Source organism: Squalius cephalus (genome assembly GCF_949319135.1).
Source record: "Squalius cephalus genome assembly, chromosome: 4".
Lineage (NCBI taxonomy): Eukaryota > Metazoa > Chordata > Actinopteri > Cypriniformes > Leuciscidae > Squalius > Squalius cephalus.
In genome coordinates, this window is record NC_137125.1 from 6,032,874 (window position 1) to 6,045,253 (window position 12,380).

The 12,380-nt window shown below is 36.7% G+C and overlaps 1 protein-coding gene across 1 annotated transcript in view; it reads right to left on the bottom strand.

Annotated features, from left to right (window-relative positions):
* The window catches only part of LOC307157281 (uncharacterized protein), a 198,580-nt gene that overhangs the window by 17,735 nt on the left and 168,465 nt on the right, over nt 1–12,380 (bottom strand). The gene's annotated exons all lie outside the window — the stretch shown is intronic.

The window sequence follows — 12,380 nt, forward strand, 5'->3', positions numbered from 1 at the left end:
AGCACAATGGATTATAGGGCGATAGAAGATCCATTAAATAGACTGGAGCTAAGCCGTTTAGGGCTTTATAAGTCAGTAGCAATACCTTGTAATTAATACGGAACTTTATAGGTAACCAATGTAGTGATAATAAAATTGGTGCTATATGGTCAAATTTTCTTGATCTAGTAAGAACTCTAGCGGCGGCATTTTGGACTAACTGTAGCTTGTTTATTGAAGATGCAGGACAACCAGCTAATAAAGCATTACAGTAATCTAGTCTCGAGGTCATGAACGCATGAACTAACTTTTCTGCATCAGAAACAGATAGCATATTACGTAGCTTAGCAATGTTTCTAAGGTGGAAAAAGGCTGTTTTTGTAACATATGAAATATGATTTTCAAAAGACAGGTTGCAGTCAAGTATAACACCCAGGTCTTTTACTGTAGAGGATAAAGTAACAGGACATCCTACTATATTAAAGTTGTATTGTGAGAGGTTTTGTGGGCGGTTTTTTGAACCGATAAGTAATACCTCTGTCTTGTCTGGATTTAATAAAAGAAAATTGTGTGTCATCCAATCTTTTATATCTTTAACACACTCTGTCAATTTGGATAATTTAGCGTTTTCATTCGGCCGTGATGAAATATATATTTGAGTGTCATCAGCATAACAATGGAAACTAATTCCATGTTTCCTTATAATATTTCCAAGTGGCAGCATATATATTGAGAATAATAGAGGGCCTAACACAGATCCTTGCGGCACTCCATAGTTTACTGGAGTTATGATCGATTTTTCTCCATTTAAATAGACAAAATGGTATCGGTCAGATAGGTATGATCTGAACCAGCTTAATGCTTGTCCTTGAACACCAGTATAATTTTGTAGTCGATCTAAGAGTATTGTGTGATCTATAGTATCGAACGCAGCACTAAGATCAAGTAAAACTAGTATTGAGATACAGCCTTGGTCAGAAGCTAAGAGCAGGGTTCTCAAGTTTTATCAAAAGCTTGGAGTGAGATCACATGTGGTTGGGGGAGGGGCCTAATGGAGCCCTGCCCCCACCCCACAATTTTACCCATTGTTCATAATTAACCAGCACAAATTGAAATTATAACAATTGGTAAATCTAATAAATGACAGAGCAATTCATCACATCAAATATACTCTTTAATTTTATATTTCAAAATTACAAATAAGTTATACAAAAATTACAAAAAAATAATAAATTGCTCCAAACAGTTTGGAAAAACAATTATTTTTGCATTTTTGAATGTGTCTAGTCGAAACGGTATAATGATTTATTGTGTGGTGGGACATTGTGAACAAATGACATATTAGAGTATTATTAAGGTGTGTGTGTGTGTACACAAGAGTTATGAAATGTGTTTTGTGTTGTAAGTGTTTGAAAAATACAAATGCAATGGCAATGATTAATGTATGTTTTGACAGTATATATATTACCCAGAGCACTCTGCTTTAATACGTATGTAAACTTAATGTAACTAGAAATACTATTAATACAGTATAATATATCATTTAAAATAAAATAAAATAAATAAATTTAAATTTATTTAAAATAAAATGAAGAAATACATCTTCATTCCTTCCCATACCCACTAACATTTCCCTTAGTTTCAGATAACGTAAAAGATAGCCAAGATAGCCAAACTGAGCCAAAGCTTCTGGCCTGGTTGCAAAGTAGTTGTAGAGTTTTTGACTGCATCAATAATAATGTATACGATGGGCTATATTATTTAAATGTTCTACTAGCCTAAAAATGTTAGACGAGCTTTCTTCCGACTTACCTTCTCCATCATCACGACGTGTGTTCGCGCGATGTTGTTGGTTACCTAGTAACGAACGTACGGTGGCCGAGAATCTTCCGTCAACTTCTGTGTGTTCGCGCATCTATGTATGCTGCTGCCTATTAACGAACGCAATCTGGCCGAGATACGTGCTGGCGGCAGGAAACTTCACTTTGTGTGCCCGCGCCTCGTATACAACGTTATATATAAAGCTTGTAGGACAACTTGGTTGACATTGCCTTTTCAGCGTGAGAAATACACGGTGTGGCGTGTGAGCGTGTGAACTGGTTGAATTGCGTGTGTCTCACGGCCAATGCGTGAGACTTGAGAACCCTGTAAGAGTAAATCATTTATGATTTTAACAAGCGCAGTTTCAGTGCTATGGTGCGGCCTGAAACCAGATTGAAACTTTTCATAGATGTCATTTTCTTGTAAGAAAGAGCCCAGTTGGGCGGACACAACTTTTTCTAGTATTTTAGACATAAAAGAAAGATTTGAAATGGGTCTATAATTTGCTAGGTTATTTGGGTCTAATTGTGGTTTCTTAACCCTCAGAGGTCGGAGATCACGCCGGCGTGATCTGCTCGCTTTTTTCCTTATGAGTTGAATTGAGACCCAAAATACTCTTTTGACTTTGATTTTACAAAACAAGTTTCATACATCAATCGATTCTGTTAAATGTGTATTATTTTTGTGTATACTCACAATAAAAACATAGTGTTGTGCTTTTCGACAAATAAAGAAAAATAAACACGAAGCGAGTTCTGCCTTCTTTCTGTCCGTGTAGTCCATTCTGAAACGCGTCCGAAAATGAATCATAACTCAGCGAATACTTCTCACACAGGCACGTGAGATATGTCTTTATGAAGCTTTAAATCTCCACTTTTAAATTAAGTAATTTATATAAAAAACAAATGTTTTCAACTCATGTAATCCGTTTGAAAGCAAGGAGAGGTACCGTTTTTCCTTCTGCTTCATTATCTCTATAATGTGCTGAGGCCGCCCCGCCCCCGGCGCGATTCACATGTAAATAGTTAGATGATCTAGTATGCATCGCATACGCCCCTCGATCAATGCCATAAAAAGTTTCTTCATCAGACTTACTGATAGTTCATCGCGTTTTGAGTATGAAACGCTTCTCCGGTAATAAAGATGCCCTTCAGATGATTCTGGACAGCGAGGAAGAATGCACCTTTTCCTCAGAGGACGAACGGCAGCATATTGAAGAGCGAATTCCGCCGAGAACACAATTTCGGAGTAAGTTTTACTTAAAAGTCTTTTGTCTTTTATTTTTCGTGTTCGCATGTATGAGGAAAAAACAATATTACGTGACAGTTCTCCATTATGGACGCGAGCGCTCTAAAAAAAGCACTAAAAGACTTTCAAACTTTCACAGAGACCTCAAAACAGAAAGTACAAATCCTTTCTTTAAAACGAATTTCGTTTTGTATCAATTGTATCTTACTTTTAATAATTTTTTCATTAACAAATTTCCTGGATTTAAACTGCAAATTAACATTTATATTTCTTATAATAAAAATGAAAGACCTATGTTACAGACATATGAAAGACAACATTTCGTTGATTAGTTTTGGATAGATTATACATTTTTAATGTAAAATATCTGCCACCTCAAATAAGCTTTTGTTTGCCAATATTTGCTTATGTTAAATATAATATGTTTTGTCAAAAATAAAGTTATCAAATAATCAATCAAATCCTTAACTTTGAAATATGTATGATAAAATGTATACTTTAGTTTTTACAAAGAAAGATTACACTTGAATTGTTGTTGTAATTGTAACCTTTTTAATAAAAAAATATATTTACAAGGTAGATGTAAACAAACTATTAAAAGGTAAATATAAGCCTTTTCTTTAAATAACTTTTATTGTGTTTTATTATTGACAAATTTGGGGAGAGCATAAATATTCCAAAACTGAAAATACAGTATGAGAATTAACTGCACAATTACTAGTTTTCCTTGGATATTATAGGCCAAATTGCAAGCACAATATGAGGAAAAATAAAAAAGAATTGAGATGCTTCCAACTGTTGCTCTTGCATTCTTGTGGCTCAGTGACTCACCTGAATGAATGGCTAATTAAGTATGCGGGCCCCATTGTCTCCTCAGGTGTGAACCACTACATATGCATGACCGTAGACGCCCACTCCGCATATGGCCTTTCCAAACAGAAAGTGCTTTGCAAAATTCAAATCAATGTATTGTGTTATGTGAATGATTAGGCAGGGTGATTTTCACATCATTTTGAAGAAAAAACACTAGGTGATGACATCCATTAGACAAAAGTCTTATTGGCACATATTTAGTATGTGTTTTGTGGTCTTATTTCAGAAACTTTAGTTTTTAGTTTTTTCAATAACCACGCATAAACATTATTCTCTCAAAAATGCAGACATGTACATTCTTGTTGCTCACATTTCATGGTAGTCCTGTTTGTGCTAAATAGTGTGTAATTTTTTTTTGCCATTAATATGTTTATAAGCAACTGAAAAAAGCAAAAATGTCAGGGCATGTCAGAACATCTCAAGGACCCCAAAAACACCTTAGACCCCAGAGGGTTAATGAGAGGTTTTATAACTGCCAGTTTAAATGTTCTTGGAACATGACCTAAAGATAAAGATGAGTTAATAATATTGAGAATAGGCTCTTCCACTATAGGCAACACTTCTTTCAGTAGTTTAGTGGGTATAGGATCTAATAAACATGTTGTTGTTTTAGATGAAGTGATAAGTTTAACTCTATTTGTTCTATAGTCAGGGAGTCCGCGGATCCTTAAAAAGTCTTAAATTAGATTTTTAAAATTTAAGGCCTTTAAAAGTCTTAAGTCTTATTTTTACTTATGAAAGGTCTTAAATTTCCGATGGCAATTTGACTTAAACATATCGAAATGTTTTCTAAATTAGAACCATCTAATTAGCGTACTTTTTTTATTTATTATTCTTTCTTTGTGGATTTGCTTGTTCACGTGACATTTTGCGTCATTCGCGGCAGCATTACGTCCGTCTCCTGCACGCGCGAAACAGGAGGAGAGAAGGAGAAGCGAGTTGGTAAATAAATGTCAGTTCAGTTCTAAGTTCAGTCTTTATGTGCGTAGTGGTGTGCCATGTGTATTGTCTATTATGATATTGTAATCATTGTTTTAATGATGTACGAGGCACTGTGAGCTGACATCGCTTTTGTCTCTCGTGCTTTCACTGCGTGATGTGTGCTGTTATAGGTAGGCTATGTTCCCAAATGAGTTTTTGTCTCATATTTATATCATATTATGTTGTTATCATAGACCTACAATATCACATCAGCAAGACTTCCGTTTTCCCGTGCACAATTGAAAATGTGATAATTTATTGTAAATGCAGTGTAAATATATTAATGCCAGATCTGATGCCGCCACTGTGTCACCTCTGCACTGCAAAGATGGATTTTGATTTAATGATTTAATTTGACTGGTAACAGTGGTAATGTGTAATTATTCTAATAGAATTTAATTTGAATGTTAGAATTTGACATAAAAGGTGATGCATACATCTACAAAAGTCAATATATAGGTGAAAATGCCCCTGGAAATCAATTTAAGATGGCAAATATTACCCCTTAATAAAACATTTTAATTTCTGTCACTGCTGTGAACTGACCACTGCAAAGAATATGAAAAATATGAATATCTTCGTCAGTCAGCTGTCAACAACAGGCCTAAACCAGCCATGGCACCAAGCACAAAAACACAATCAGTAAAATATTATCTAATTATTACCCACAAAACTTTGAAAATATCGATCGAGACATATTTTGTCAATATTGCACACCCCCTAATGCATGGTATTAATTTTGATTTCTTCAGGTCTTAAAAAGGTCTTAAAAAGTCTTAAATTTGACTTTAAAAAATGTGCAGAAACCCTGATAGTTGTAAAGCACTGTAATCGTTCTTGCGGGGTGATAATTGAGGCTGAGTTATAAGGCGCGATTGAGGATTGAACGTTTACAATTGTGGTTCTGATGTTTTCTATTTTCTCAGTGAAAAAATTCATGAAATCATTACTACTAAACTGTAACGGAATATTTTGTTCAGGTGATGCTTGTTTATTTGTTAGTCTAATCGATAACGCGGCGCAGCATGACATATTACAGGGGTACGTAATATGCAAGTTACCATGTAATGGTCAGTAACATCATCACTTTGTGTAATGATATCTATATCGGTTGGATCGGTTCCATGTGATATAATTAAATCGAGTGTATGATTAAAACGATGAGTTGGTCCGGTAACGTTTTGCTTAACCCCAAAGGAGTTTAATAAATCTGTAAACGCAGCCCCTTACGCATCATTTTGATTATCTATGTGTATGTTAAAATCTCCAACAATTAATGCTTTATCGACATTGACCAATAGGTCTGAGAGAAAATCTGCAAACTCTTGTAGGAAATCAGCGTAAGGCCCTGGGGGTCTATATATGGTAGCCAAGGCTAAAGATAATAGGGATGTTTTTCTAACATCTAAGAGCGTAACATTTAGTACAAGTACTTCAAACGAAATAAACTTATAACCCGTTTTCTGAGTAACACTAAGAAAATCTCTATAGATTGTTGCAATACCGCCGCCACGACCAATCAGACGGGGCTCATGCTTATAGGAGTATCCTGATGGAGTAGACTCATTTAGCCCGAAATAATCATTTGGTTTAAGCCAGGTTTCAGTAAGGCAAAGTACATCGATGCTATTATCTGTGACTATTTCATTTACAATAACTGCCTTAGGTGTGAGTGATCTAATGTTTAGAAGACCTAGCTTTAGAAATTAGAAATTTAGAATTACTAATAGCAACATTTTCTGTTTTAATAACAATTAGATTTTTTCTAGATCCTGCAGTAGATTTATTATTTAATCTCACTAAACGAGGAATAGACACAATTTCTATGCAATGTTCTACACTAGTATTTATATCAGTTAAATTGGTGCAGCAGAGACTATGATTTGGACTTTTGGTTACTAGTCAAAAGGTATTTAACATTTTGGAGATGTTATCCGACAGAAGATCCGCTCCGAATCTGCTTGGGTGTAAGCCATCAGCACGGAAAAGCCTAGGACGCTCCCAAAACAGATTCCAATTATTTACAAAGAGCAGTTTCTGCTCATTGCACCATGATGTTAACCATTCATTTAGCGCGAACAATCTACTAAACTTTTCATGTCCTAGTCGGTACGTGGGAAGCGGTCCTGACACAATGATCGTTATATCAGGCGATGTGCTGCGTACCGTATCGATCAGATTCCTGAAGTCTTTCTTCAGAACCTCTGTCTAGCGCAGCCTGATGTCGTTCACTCCCGCGTGCAAGACCACAGTTCCGACGCGCACGTCACCGTTCAGAATCTCAGGAACGCGAGCAGCGATTTCAGAAACACGAGCACCAGGAAAGCAGTGACTGTGCACCTTACTTTTATCTAACGTAGCGTGTACGTGTCGAACGATGGAATCGCCGATGATCACAGCATCGCGTTCCGTTTCGCAGAGAGGGGAGAAGCGGTTTTGGGTGGATATCTCGAAAACCGGGAAGGTCGGAGAGAGTCTTGGTCTAGACCTGACTCGCGTCTTCCGCTGCAGAGCCATCCAGGCTTCGTGGTGGCATGTTGGAGCCGGAGTGAACGAGACCATGGCTGATCGCGACCTTGGCGCTCGGGACCGATGCTGAGAAGCGCACGGAGTAGACGAGGTCGGAGTCAGCGGGTTAGTAAAGTTAATCACTGATTTGTGTGCATCGGCGCGTGATGTTTCAAGAGCTAAACGCCGGTCTATCAGCTCGGCTTGTCTCATTAAAAGGTCGTGGATCTGTTTCTCAACAGCTTCCAGCTCAGACTGCACCGTGTGCAGCTCAAATGTGTCCTCACCTGCACCAAAAGGTAGACTACATACATCTGATATATTTGCCATTTTAACAGATGGACAGTAAGTTAGCAACGACGCTACCAGTGATGCTATCAATATTAATACTAATTTATGACTGAAGTCTTGGATATAATCCGTTTTTTTAGTGGTACGGGTGTAGAGTAGATGCACGATAGGCGAAAAATGTTTGTGAGTGAGTGTGGAGAAGACGCGTTCAGCCGTGATCCCCAGGAGTAACCTTTAAGAGTATCTGGCGTTAGATCACTAATAGGCTTGAGACGCGTCTGCTCAACAGTCCGCGTTGTAACTATGAGGTTTGAGCAGTAGTGCTTCTCAGTGAGTAAAAGTAGAAAATGTTCGTTGTAAGTGAGTATAAAGAGTAAAATCAAGAATTATAAATTATATATAGACTTGGTCAGTCCATAGAACTGTCTCCCAAAACTCTGTAGTCTAATCCAAATTCCTCCTGGCATATTTTAGTCGACTTCACAGCTGAAGCAAATGAAGGATCATTGTAGAGTTCCCAAAGGCTTAATTATGTTTCAACTCCACTTTAGGCCATAAAAACTTTCAGAAAGCTTTAAAAATAACAATATTATATATGGGTTGAATAATTGTGACATGGCTATCTTAGCAAGATATCCTGTTTCACACAAATACTACATTATGCATTTTCTGTGTTGATTTTATTTACCACTCAACTCATCAAGAAGCCATCCAATGCAGAATCTTGCTCTCTGAAAAAACTTTAATTGATAAATTCTTAAAATCTTTAGGGGGTTGAATATTTCTGATTGCAACTGTATATATGGAAACATTTTTGCAGTTTCTTGTTGAGTAAAATGAACATTTTTGATTATATGGTTTCCATTGCAGGTTTGGTCTTAAATGTCAAATAAGGTGGTATTAACCCTCTGAGGTCTGAGCTGTTTTCTGGGCCCTGGAGGTGTTCTGACATGCTCTGACATTTCTGGTTATTTCTGTTACTTGTGACATTTTCATGGCTAAAGTCTAATTACACTGTATTCAGCACAAACTCTGCTACAATAATATATCAGCAGCATGTATGTAAAAGTTTGTAGTTTTGAGATAATGACATTTATGCGTGGTTTGTGAAAATACAAAAAAAAATTCTCAATGAAATAAGGCCATGAAACCCATACTGATTATTTCTTCACAAGACTTTTGAAAATTGTATGACGTAGCCTAGAATATTTGCTCCAAAACTATGTGAAAATCACCCTGACTGCTCATTCAGATAAGACAATATATTGATTTAAAAATTTTACGACGTGTTTTGTGTTAGAAAGCTTTATGCGGGAGCTCATTAATATGTAAGCTTTTCTCACCTGAGAAAGACAAAGAACCTCCCCTAACGGCCCTATTAGGAGCTATCAGGCCCTGCCATTCTGAGCAACCTTGCACAATACTGTAAATGAGGAGATTTAAAAAAGAATGGCTTTTAAATTGTTTGGATTTATTTACAACACAACATAATCCAAAGATACACAACAAATGCCAAAAAAGCATTTCAAAGACAGAGACCTTTGTGCCGTTCCTAAAAACATTACACATACCTTTCATTTCCAAGATTTTCAATTTACCGTGTTCACGTACAGAGATTCATGTGAATGTTGAAGTCCTCAGTGGCATCTGGGCCCTGAAAAAAAAAAAGTGAACATACTGATATCAAGAGAAAGGCCTGCACGATTTTGGAAATAAATATTAGATTTTTCTGGTTAAAATTGCTTTTTAAAATTCCTTTTTAAAATTCACAGAATACACACACACACACATGTTGAAGTCCTCAGTGGCATCTGGGCCCTGAAAAAAAAAAAGTGAACATACTGATATCAAGAGAAAGGCCTGCACGATTTTGGAAATAAATATTAGATTTTTCTGGTTAAAATTGCTTTTTAAAATTCCTTTTTAAAATTCACAGAATACACACACACACACACACACACACAAATGTTTCCAACATAATATAATGAACACCAGGTTTGTTGTGCCTTGTAGGCATAAGGTATATGCGCAGTGCCGGATAAAATAATAATAACAATAAATAACCTATAGCAGTATAAATCTTTCAAAAGATTTCAGTAACAACTAAGCTAGAGAAAAATATATTGATTATCATGTTACTTCAAATGTTTCCATCCGTTATGATGATATGAAATGAGATAATAATAAAAACATGAAGCCGTTTGGTGCGTTTTGCTTTCATCCAAAATATGATACAGTACATTCAAACGCGATCGCTATCAAAAATATGATACATTCAAACGCGATCGCTATCAAAAATATGATACATTCAAACGCGATCGCGCTCAAATATAAAACATTATGGTTACCATATACATATCTATTGAGCAGATATCCACAAACACAGTAACAGTAAACACGGGTCTAAATATTATAATATTCCCAATATATCTAGCAACAGTTCAACTGCAACGTGACATTTATGCAACAATAACAAACTAATATGTAAGAATTTCTTACCTTATCTTTCTTGTCTTCAAATCGCGTTCTTCTTCTTCTGAGGTAGTCTAAATCCAATGTAAGCTCAGGCACGTCTTTCAAACTCGACAAAAAGTGAAGTGTTTTGTTGTTGAGGTAATGAGAGTCCGGGAGATTTGCATGTGAATCTCTTTTGCGCGAGTAGGCGTGGCCAAATTAACTGTAATGAGCAAGCGTTTGAGAAGCTGGACATCTTGTTGGTTTTATACAAATTACTTAAACAAAGAATATTTGTTTTCGTTTTGAATCCGATCATTTAAAAGTACACACTTAAATGTTTATAAAGGTATATGGCTCATAAATGTGTGACAAGTATTCGCTGAGTTTTGTTTCAGTTTATAGACGTGCTCAAGAAAAAAAAGTTCACCGCGACAGAGAGGCAGAACGCACACCCTGTTTATTTTCTTTATTTTACAAAAGCACAATGTTTTGGTTTGATTGTAAGTGGACTCATACAAAAGGAGAAATATCACAGATTCTTTTTTTATATTTCTTTTTTCTGTATGACTATAAATGACTGAGTAATTTAAGTTTATAGTGCTACAATGTGTAGAAAATCCAGCAAAACGCGCCCGCGCGTTTGTCGACCTCAGAGGGTTAAAAAGGTCTTAAAAAGTCTTACATTTAACTTTTTTATATCTCTAGACACCCAGATAACAGTACATTTGCTAAGATCTAACACCTTAGTCATCCCATCATTTATATCATTATCATTAATATAACCGGACAAAACTTCACTACTCTAAGGGCGCTTTCACACTTGGTTCGATTGCCTGTTCCGAACCCGAGTTCGATTGCTCCCCCCTCCCCCTCCCCCTGCCCCCGATGGACTGTGTTCACATTACATTATTATTATCCGAACCGCGGTATGCTTGCGTCATCAGGCTGCAGCTGGCATAATGGTGTTGCTTGGTAACCGCGAATGAAAAGGCACCCAAATGGATAGACTTGCTCGGTTGACATTTGTTTTTCTTTTTTTTACCTTTGGTTTTGTTTTCAACATAGACACACAGAAACATACAGTGAGGGAAAATAAGTATTTGAACACCCTGCTATTTTGCAAGTTCTCCCACTTGGAAATCATGGAGGGGTCTGAAATTGTCATCGTAGGTGCATGTCCACTGTGAGAGACATAATCTAAAAAAATTAAAATCCAGAAATCACAATATATGATTTTTTTAACTATTTATTTGTATGATACTTGCTGCAAATAAGTATTTGAACACCTGTCTATCAGCTAGAATTCTGACCCTCAAAGACCTGTTAGTCTGCCTTTAAAATGTCCACCTCCACTCCATTTATTATCCTAAATTAGATGCACCTGTTTGAGGTCGTTAGCTGCATAAAGACACCTGTCCACCCCATACAATCAGTAAGAATCCAACTACTAACATGGCCAAGACCAAAGAGCTGTCCAAAGACACTAGAGACAAAATTGTACACCTCCACAAGGCTGGAAAGGGCTATGGGGAAATTGCCAAGCAGCTTGGTGAAAAAAGGTCCACTGTTGGAGCAATCATTAGAAAATGGAAGAAGCTAAACATGACTGTCAATGTCCCTCGGACTGGGGCTCCATGCAAGATCTCACCTCGTGGGGTCTCAATGATCCTAAGAAAGGTGAGAAATCAGCCCAGAACTACACGGGAGGTGCACACCCGAGTTCGGAAGACAGCGTTCACATCATCCAAACAAACCGAACTCTGACGTCATTCGATCCCGGGTGCGCACCAAAAGTGCTAGTGTGAAAGCGCCCTAAGTTAGCAGTGTAAAGCTGAGTATTGTTGTCATAACAGTGAATGACAATGTCCCTTAGGGGAAGCATAAACAATAAGAAAAGCAGAGGACCTAATACTGAGCCTTGTGGCACACCATACTTGTGTTTGATGAGACATCTTTTAATATACAAGTAGTAGAAATCTGACAGATTGGACCTAAACCATGTTAATTCTTGTCCACGTGCCAACATAATTATCAATCTATCAGAGAACGTTGTGGTCTCTGTTGTCAAAAGATCTAATTAACTTTAGTATCTTTAGTTTCTGTGCTACGATGGGGCTTAAATTCTGACTGAAATATTGTTTTTCTGCAAAACTGAGCATAGTTGAGTGGACACTATTTTATTCTAACATTTTGGGATTGATCTATAATAAACCAATTATTCT